Source organism: Marmota marmota, unplaced genomic scaffold (assembly GCF_001458135.2).
Source record: "Marmota marmota marmota unplaced genomic scaffold, marMar, whole genome shotgun sequence".
Lineage (NCBI taxonomy): Eukaryota > Metazoa > Chordata > Mammalia > Rodentia > Sciuridae > Marmota > Marmota marmota.
In genome coordinates, this window is record NW_025999998.1 from 7,229,872 (window position 1) to 7,239,839 (window position 9,968).

Consider the following 9,968-nt stretch of genomic DNA (forward strand, 5'->3'; position numbering starts at 1 on the left):
ATCCCAAGCCCTCCTCCTTGACCCTGATTTCCCATAATACCCAGCTCCCTAATTGCCTAACTTGGGAGCTTGTCAAGCCTGACAGTGTGCCTGCTGGGTTCTCATACTTACAGGAGAGAATGAAGCTGAATTCACATGGGTGCAAGTGTATGCCTCTCTTTGTGTCTCTAGCCTGTGATAAAATTGGTTGTTCCCAAAATATGGTTCTTTGTGAGTCCTGAGTCATTTGCTAAATATTAGCTGGGACTAAATCCTCTTCAGCAGGTTTCCCTGATGGCTTCACAAGCTTTGTATTTTGTATGTCTGCTGCTTAGACTACAGAGGGTACAGGTATTTGGAGTAAAATAATTCAAAAATTTTAAAGAGAAGTTGAATTAGGAGAAAACTGAGTGACTCCGTCATTTTACAGAGGAGGAAATTGGAGTTTTTTTCATTCATTTACTCATTCAACATTTATTTTATGACTACTATATGAAAAATAAACAAAAGTAGAGGTGGCTCATCTTCACATAGCTAAAGGGGATTCTGAGAATCATGTGCCTGAGAATTTTGCCTTGGGCTTGTTAAAAATGCACATTCTAGAGCTACTAAATGTACATCAAGAGTTACTGAATTGGAATTTTTAGTGAGATGGAGGCATCTGTATCTTAATAAGTTCTTTAGGTCCTTGTTTAGGCAAACTGAAGTTAAACTCCTTTGATATAGTGGAGACAGGCTATTCAACAGGACACCTGTGTATAAGAACAGCAGAAGAGGGGTTCCCAATTCCTTCTTGGAGAGAGAGAAGGACAGGGTCAAAAAGCACCTTGCTTTACAGAAGGGGAGAGAGGGTGTCTGAAGTAACCCTGAAGAGAAAGTAGAACTTCAAGAATCAAAGAAGCAGAGGAAGGGCACACCAGAGAGAACAGAGCATGTACAGAACCATCAAGAGAAGAAAGTCACCCAATAGGTTAATTAGAGGGACCCAGGTGGTCCCATCTCTGCTCTGAGTGTAAAACTGTATGCTGTACCATATGGTTAGCAGCTTCATGCATTTTGATTTCCATGTCTGTTATTGCATCCAGAGGCCACAAGGAGTGAATGACCAATGCAATTGCAATGGGGTTTGTGTGAGCATACACTATGATATACACAATGACACACACCACGATAACCCTTTCCATGCAGGCTTGCCAAGCCAAGAACACTGTTTCCCAAACCAGCAGGAGATGGTATGTTCCTTGTTATTCTGCCAAAAGGGTTCCACCATCAAATTAATTTGAAGAATGATGGGTCAGTGTTGCATAGATGTCTTTGCTTTAGGACTTCCCAGAGACTTCCCTATGCTAATGTGCATCATGATTCTCCAAGATGCACATTTTTCCCGTTTTTCCCCAAATCACCTTGTTAGTACTATGGTTCCATGGTTCCTCAAAAAGTTAAACATATCATTACCATATGACTCAGCAGTTCCACTCTTAATTCAAAAGAATTAGAAGCAAGAATTCAGGCACGGCCAGGCACCACATAACGATGGTTTGATCAACAATGAGGCACATGTCCAAGGATGGTCCTGTAATATTTCAATGAAACTGATAGACTCCTATCACCTGGTGATGTCACAGCCATTATAAGGTCACAGCACAACACGTTACTCACACTTGTAGTGATGCCAATACATAAACAAACCTAGTCTATTGCCAGTTGTATAAGAGTATAGGAATTAAAATTATGTACTGTACATAATATTTGACAATGATAATAAACCACTATGTTATTGGTTTATGTATTTACCACATATATTTCTTATCATTATTTCAGAGTGCACCCCTTACACTTATTTTTTTTTAAGAAGCTGACCATAAAACTATGCTTGTGTCACCCAGGCAGCAGGCTCATGCCTCTTGTTTACTATGTCTCTTTTTTTTAATTAATTTATTTATTTTTTATATGGTGCTGAGGATCAAACCCAGGGCCTTGGACGTGCTAGGTGAGCACTCTACCCCTGAGCCACAACCCCAGCCCCACCATGTCTCTTGATTGTATCTGGAGGCCATGATGAGTGTTGACCTTTGCCATCTAGGTTAAGCGTACACTATGATGTTCATACAATGACAAAATCGTCTGTTTCTCAGAATGTGTCCCCATCACTAAGCAGTGCATGACTGGACTTGTATACTAATGTCCATGGTAGTAGTAGTAATATTCACAATATCCAAAAGGTAGAAACAATCTAAAATGCCCAATAATGGGTAGATGGTAGACAAACAAAATGTGGTTTATACATATACTGGAATATCATTCAGTCTTTAAAAAGGACACTCTGATATGTGCTAAACCTTAGATGAACCTCAAAGAAATTATGTTAAGTGAAAAAGTCAGGCAAAAAAGGGACAAATATTATGTGGTTTCCCCTTATATGAGGTACCTAGAATAGTCAAATATAGAATAGTGGTTATCAGGGACTGGGGGAGAGGGAACGAGGAGTTATTATTTAACATGCACAAAGTTTCTGTTTGAAAAGATGAATTTTTTTGGAGATGGCTAGTGGTGATGTTTGCAGAAAATTGTGAATGTATTTAAAACCACTGAATTATATACTTAAAATGGCTTAAATGATCAATTTTGTGGTACACATATTTCATTGTTGGTTGTTATGTACCAGGGATTGAACCCAGGGATGCTTAACCACTGAGCCACATCCCCAGCTCTTTTTTATATTTTATTTAGAGACAGGGTCTCACTAAGTTGTTACAACCTCACTAAATTGCTGAGTCTGTCTTTGAACTTGTGATCCTCCTATCTCAGCCTCCTGAGCTGCTGGAATTACAAGCTTGCAACCATGCCCAGCTATTATGCATATTTTACCATAACTTTAAAACAAAGATTGTGCACGAAGAGCACCTAACACTATGCCTAACGCCTAGTAGACAGTTAAAAAATTGTGCAAGCACCTTTTGGGCAGCATTCCTTACAATGTTCTTTGGAAATCTCCCCTCCTCTGCAGATAAATGGGAGTAGAACCCAGCCTGGCTGGTCCAGTATTGGGGGCTGACAGGTGGATATGGTGACTGGCTTTCTAAGAAGGTAAAGGAAGAGAAGCTAAGGAGGAAATGAGAAGGTGGTTTGAAAGAACTGCACAAGGGGTTCTAAGTTTGCAGCATTGTGACTGCTGTGAATTCTTGGAAAATAAGGAAGGAAAAGAAAGGAATGTAGAAGGAAGGGGGCTGGATATTAGTGTAGCAGAAGGAGGAGGTAATGAACTAAGGGAAAATTCCAGAAGCATTCATTACTTTAGATCTACATGATCCCAATGTGAGCAAATGCAGAGATTTATTTGAATTTCATTCATTTAACAATTGTTTGCTGAGCCCTGTATCCAAACAGCATACCAGTTACTATACTAGGTGCAGAAGACAAGGCAGAAAAGAAGAGACCCATATCACCGTCCCCACAATGTCATATTCTAGTGGACTGGCATTTCAAGTGGTTTATTTTGGTTGTTTGCAATATGGGGGTCTGCACAAAGTTGGGTTCCCCAGGAAAGAGATGCTAAGACAGAGCTGGAAGTATAAAGGTTTACCTAAGAAAGGAAAAGAGCAGAAAGATGGATTAGACAGAGGGTGCCATCAGACTATGATGCCGGACAAAGAGAAGCTCTGCCAGACCATTGGGATGCTCCTGTGCAAATATTGCTCTTACTCAGTAAAAGAGTTCTGTGTTGAACAGAAACAACAAGGCTGTTGTAGCGCCCCCTTGCTGAAGCACCTCCTTGTGAAGAGAATCTTGACTATCCCTGTCTTGATCATTCATTGCTGAGGGTCCTTCCAGAGTGCTGCAAAGCTAAGGAGGTCTGTGAAAGAATCATTGCTGTCCACTTAACCCCAATCCAGGTAGCTGAGGATATGATCAGCATTGTTCTGTGCCTGCCACATGGATTACAGAGGAACACATAGATCCGCCATCATTATGTTGACTAATTTGTAAAGAAGAATACATTTGACACACTCAACATACACTTTTGAAAAGGGTTTCCTGCTTCAACCCCTCCCCTACTGGCTATCTCTCTCTCTCTCTCTCTCTCTCTCTCTCTCTCTCTCTCTCTCACACACACACACACACACACACACACACACACACACACAGAGTGGGGGGCACTTGGACTTCAGAATCTCAAAACTATTTATTCTGAAGGTTAACATACTGCTCCCTGAGAACAGCAAGGTTTTATTTTTCTTTTAGAGAAAGTGGGCAACCTATTATGTTTTCTTCCTAGAAGGCATCAAGAAAGGGCATGGACTTGGGTGTCAGGCAGATCTTGTTTTCTGCCACTTATGTTTTACAACCCCAGAAGCAAGTTATTAATCTCCACTTCTTGGAGCCCACTTCTTTGAGCAGAAATCATAGCACTCATCTCACAGACAATGAGATAAATATATAGTTTTTGTTACATAGTCCCAGGTACATGTTAAGTGCTACTAGAAGGTCGCTGTCATCTTTTAAAAATCACTGATCCTGCACCCTGAGTGGGATGATCATTCAGTAGGAGACCAATGCACAGACCATAGTTATGAGATCAGTGTACAGAAGCAGAAAGGAAATGAGCTAGCCCAGGATGCACCTGTGGTAAAATACTCCAGTGATGTTGCCTATGGAGATAGGTCTTTATCTTAAGCTCATTTCCAACTTGTGGTACACATAGATGCATCTTTAGTACCTTCTAGGGGTCCATCAAAAAGATAGTACAGTACCATGTCTACAAGCAAAAAAAAAAAAAGAGAACCTCTTATACTGGTCCCATGCTCAAAGGGCTCCATTAGGACCATCCTTCAGCCATGCAGCCTACACAATGGAGAGTTTATGTGGCCAAAGAAATGTCTCCATCCAAATGTCACTCGGGTTCCCCTCATGGACTTATACCAGATATCTAGAACCCCTACAAATCCCTGTCCAAATGACACCATGGTGCTTCCAGGGCCAGCAAGGACTCGTTTCTCAAGTTCATTCTTCCATGAGTGGATTTGGTCTCTAGGACATGCATCCCAAATCCTGAGAGGAGGCCAGGGTAAAGCCTGAGAGCTGGGTGGGGGATTATAGATGGAACTAGAGTGTCTACATATGACAAATGAAGACTGATTGAAGATGGACCTGGGTGTTTGAAGGAAAGGGGGATGGGCACAGGGGGGACGGGCTTTCCTGGCCTCTTGCATACTCTTGTCAGGAAAATCCAAGGGATCTCTGATTATTCTAAATCAAGCCAGGTTTGATAGTTTAGATCTTGAAAGTCCCCCCACAGACTTGATATTGAAGGCTTGGTGAGCAGCCTGTGGTGCTACTGGGGAGGCAGTAGAACCTTTCAGAGGTGGGCCTAGTGGAAGGCAGTTAGATCACTAGGGGTACACTTTCTGAAAAGGATATTGGAACCACAGCCTCTTCCTGTTTTTCTCTTTGCCTCCCAGCCATGATGAGGTGAGTAGCTTTAGTCCACCCTGCCCTCCAGACTTTCATGATCTGCCCCATTACAGGCTCAAAAGCAGAGGAGCCAATTGAGAACCATGGACTAAACCTTCTGAAACTGTGAGCCTAAACAAGCCCTTCCTCCTTTTAAGTTGATTCTCAGGTTTTCACAGTAATGGAAAGCTGACTAATGACACCTGGCCTTCCGGAATGTTGTGATAGTATAATTGTTAAGATAAAAGGAGATCGCAGATTTTTATTTAACAGGTTTTGTTAGCTTGCTTTGGAATTTTTAAATATTTAGATTTATGAGTGCATAGGCCTCCATTTGCAAACTTGCCCCAGGCCCTGTAAATATTAGAGGCAGACCTGGGAGAATTCTTAGAGCCTTCGAGTCAACAACCCCAAATACTATGAGAGAAGATTGTGCAGTGCAGATTGTAAAGTCCACGAAAAATCGTTAAGGAGTTGTCAGAGCAGCAGGACTCAACAAATACCTTGACAGTTGCCAGACAGCAAATGGTGCACACTGCAAACATTTGTTGTAGTCTAATACTGTATAAAACAGAATAAAGCATTGTCATTTCTAATCCAAGTGCTTCCTGGGTTGGCTGTGCTCTACAGCCAACTGAACATCTGTAGACCACATCCCTATTCAGGGTATACCAAACATCTGTACAGCTCAGTTCTTTGTGTTGCCCATGTATCTAGCATGAATCATTATACTCTATGCTGACGAACTGCTCTCTGGGATACCCCCTCCCCTCTATTGCAAATGTGCATGGCATGTTAAGCTAACAGCCTCTCTGGGGTACTGTTGAGTACATTTGTGTTGTCTATCCACACAGCTGGATCTTTTTTTTTTGGTGTTGAAGAGAACTGGGGATTGAACTCAGGGGATCTCAACCACTGAACCACATCCCCAGCCCTATTTTGTATTTTATTTAGAGACAGGGTCTTATTGAGTTGCTTAGCACCTCCCTTTTGCCAAGGCTGGCTTTGAACTTGTGATCCTCTTGCCTCAGCCTCCCGAGCCAGTGGGATTACAGGCATGCACCACCACACCCAGCACAGCTGGTTCTTTTATCATCAACTCCAACATCTCCTCTTTTCTCCCTGCATATACCTTATGCTCACTTCTCCTTAGACTTCCAGATTCCTCTCCCCAGAAAGAGTTTATGTCTGAAGCCAAAGGTCCATGGCAGAAGAGGACCACTGGTGTTCTAGACCTGCATGCCTGTCTGAGCAGTTAGAGCTAGTCACTGAATGCTATCTAGTCCTGGTGCCTCCTTTGATACTGCAATATAACTGAAACGCTAAGATAGTAGCTTATCCAAGGTAACATCTAGTGAATGAAACAACCAAAACAGTAAGCCTAGCTCTTCCTCTTCCTCTGTGATCATTTCTTCTGCCCCTGCCCCTTATCAAAACAACTGTGCTGAGTTATTATTGGGAACACTTGTCCATAACTGTGGGAGAAGCAAACCTGCTTTGGGAAATCCTGTACTGTTGGTCCATTCTCCTCTTTGCCATAGATCTTAAGCTGCCTGGGTGGGCTCTGACCAGCTGGTCTAAGATCAGTGCTGCTGCAGCTATAGAAACAACACCACAACAGGAACAACATGAGAAGAGCATTGGTCTAACATCTGGAGACCAAGCTCTAGCACTTCTGCCTGGAGTTTGAGTGTCACGATGAGATAGCCTCATAATTTACTCCATCTCCATTACTTAAACAAACTACTACCACTCAGAATCCAGATTCTGTATTCAATGAGGATTATACTTGAGTTGCAGCAATCTTGGGGGCTTCATGGCTGCCTATAAATACTGATTCCCTTCCCTTCCTATAAAATTCAAGGAGTTGAAGCAAATGTTCTATACCACTCAGACATGCATTTGTGCTGTCACTTGGCTTCCGACCCAGTGTTTTCTCCAGGATCCATGATTTTTTTTTCTATTAGGTCGTCCCCCTCCCTCCCAGGCCTGCTGCCTCGGTTGAAAAGTTTGCTATGAAACTCTTGTTGCTCACCTTCCCAGGCCATGAGGGACTTTGTAGCCAGGGCCAATCTATCTGGCAGTTAGAACTATCAATGATTCACTGATATGATAGATCCAGGACGTGACCTGTGGCAGGATTGCCTTCTGTGATGCCTGAGAGAGGTTTCAGGTGAGATCTAAAGTCACAGGGCATGCCCTCCTGAAGCACGGGAATCACAGAGATCATATCAGCTGGGGATCCTCCACCCAGAAAGGCTACAACTGCACAGAACAATGTCCAGGTTTCTTCTCTTAACCTTCCCTACTCCTGGGCTCAACCTCGGGACTGGTGCAGAGAGCACAGTTCTGGGGGATAAAAATCAATTTGTCAGAGGGTAAAAGAGAAATCCTACATAATTAGACTGAAAGCAATAACACTTCTGTTGGCAAGTAACAAAAACCAACCTTCCTTTGCTCAAATTGAGAAGGGAAAGTTACTGAAGAGACACGGGTGTCAATAAAATGAGCTATCAGAAATGGAACTGAAAGCTAACCAGTGCTCAGCTCCCTTGCTCTCCGTCTTTTCTCTCTTCTCACTTTGGCCTATTTCTACCATCTCTGCAGATCTGACTCTTCTGCTTCTCTGATCTACAAAACTGGCAAATGGTGTTTCTCCTACACTTGCAAGCTTGTACTTTACCAACCTAAAGAGGGGAAAGGCAGTAAGTCAGTCAGTCCCTCTATATACATAGATAACTAGAAAGATGTACCTATAGATATAGATAGATACAGATACGAATGTCTGTCCTATCCATCTGGTTTCAAGTCACAAAGAAAGGATTCTGAGCATGCATTTGGCTCAGGTACCCAGCTCTAGTCTAATCAAACATCCCCAGCACTTGGTATGTTAGTTAATAGGGACCTCACAATGAATGAGGGGGCAAGAACTTGGGTCTTTATGAGTATAAGCATGTGATCCAAAAGGTATCCACAGTGGTCTAATGAACTGGGCCACTCTGAGCCAGGATCATGACTCTAATAGTCGAGGGGAGTCCAATAGTTCCAGGATTACCACATACCAACATAGTGAATGAACAGTGATCCTTAGTCAGCAGACCCTTATCTAAACCTGACTTGATTGAGCTGTCATCAGGCAAATCTGCTCCTCTTTTATTATCATGAGTTTTTGCTGCAGCATTTATTCTGAATTCAGACCAGTCAGTAGTTGAGAGGAAGGTCTTTATCTGTGGGTCTCCCCAAGAGGTACATGCACAGTGCCATCACTCACTGTCTCTCCCCAACCTGTGCATTCTGCATGACTCATGTTCTGTCTAGAAGCTGCATTCTTTCTGAAGAACCATCAGCTTTGGGAGCACTGAGATGATGGGCTTAAAATACTTGGGAGGGCATCAAGGGGATGAGCAACAGATGTGCTGTTTGTGTGCACTTTCCTTTATCCAAAACTTCCAATGAAAATCCTGTTACTAAACATTTCTGACCATATAACCATGCTTGCACCATCTTAAAAAAAAAAGAATTACTTATTAACATTTCAGGAATTTCACATACTCTCTTCACTGGGTTTTTAAAATCTCATCCATCATACCTGTCACATCCAGCAGCATTCCATTGAACTTCTGCAGTTGATTTCTGGGAAGATAAGGTGTCATTCTGAATTGTACTCCTATGAGTCCTACAAGTTCTCAAGTTCTCAGATTGAATCAGAGACAAAATCACATCTTTAATTATTATTCATCCTTTCTGGGGATTCAAAAAAGCATCAGAAAATTTTCCCATCTTGGACTGGAGCACTGTCTTAGGATCCCCTGTGACATAGCATCCATTTATAAACACTTCCATTTGGTGTTGTATTGGAGATCCTGCTCAGCACCGTGGAGGCAGAAATACAGAAATAAAGGCTTCTATTCCTGCTACGGTGGTAAACTACTGTAGGCTGCTGATTCCTCCCATCAAGTCAAATCTGTAGAAACTAAAAGCAAGAAGGAAATGTGGATCACAGAAAGAGCAACAAAATCTGAAACCCTGAGAAACCCTGGGGATGTTGAAATCAGTGTCAACTCAGAGTGAAAGTTGGAAGGTAGGACGGTGTGAAGGAAGGTAGCTAAAGCCCTGAGAAAGGATGACCGAAGGAAAAGATGACAGTGAAGACTTCAGATTTGGCTTTTGCCTCTCCCTTACATCTCCCTGGGACCAACTCTGCCTGCCTTCTCACTTAGAAGTCAGTTGTCACATCTCAGTCCACTAATATTGGGGAGTATGAGAGCTATAGAAAAATCCTGCTAGGAGGAGAGATTGATGAAAACTGCTAGGGAGCTGCCTCATGAACTTCATCTCTCTATCCTACTCCCACCTCAACTTCCCCAGGGATTCTGAGGACAGCCTAGGGAGGTTGCCCCCTGATATTGCTTTGGTCTAAGGACTCAAAACCCCATGGAGTCTGATGAAAGAAATGTAATGGCCAACAGTGGTGCTGCGGTTCTTTCTGCAGCACTGTACCTGGGACTTCGCCCACCCTTTTGCCCTTAAACCTCCCA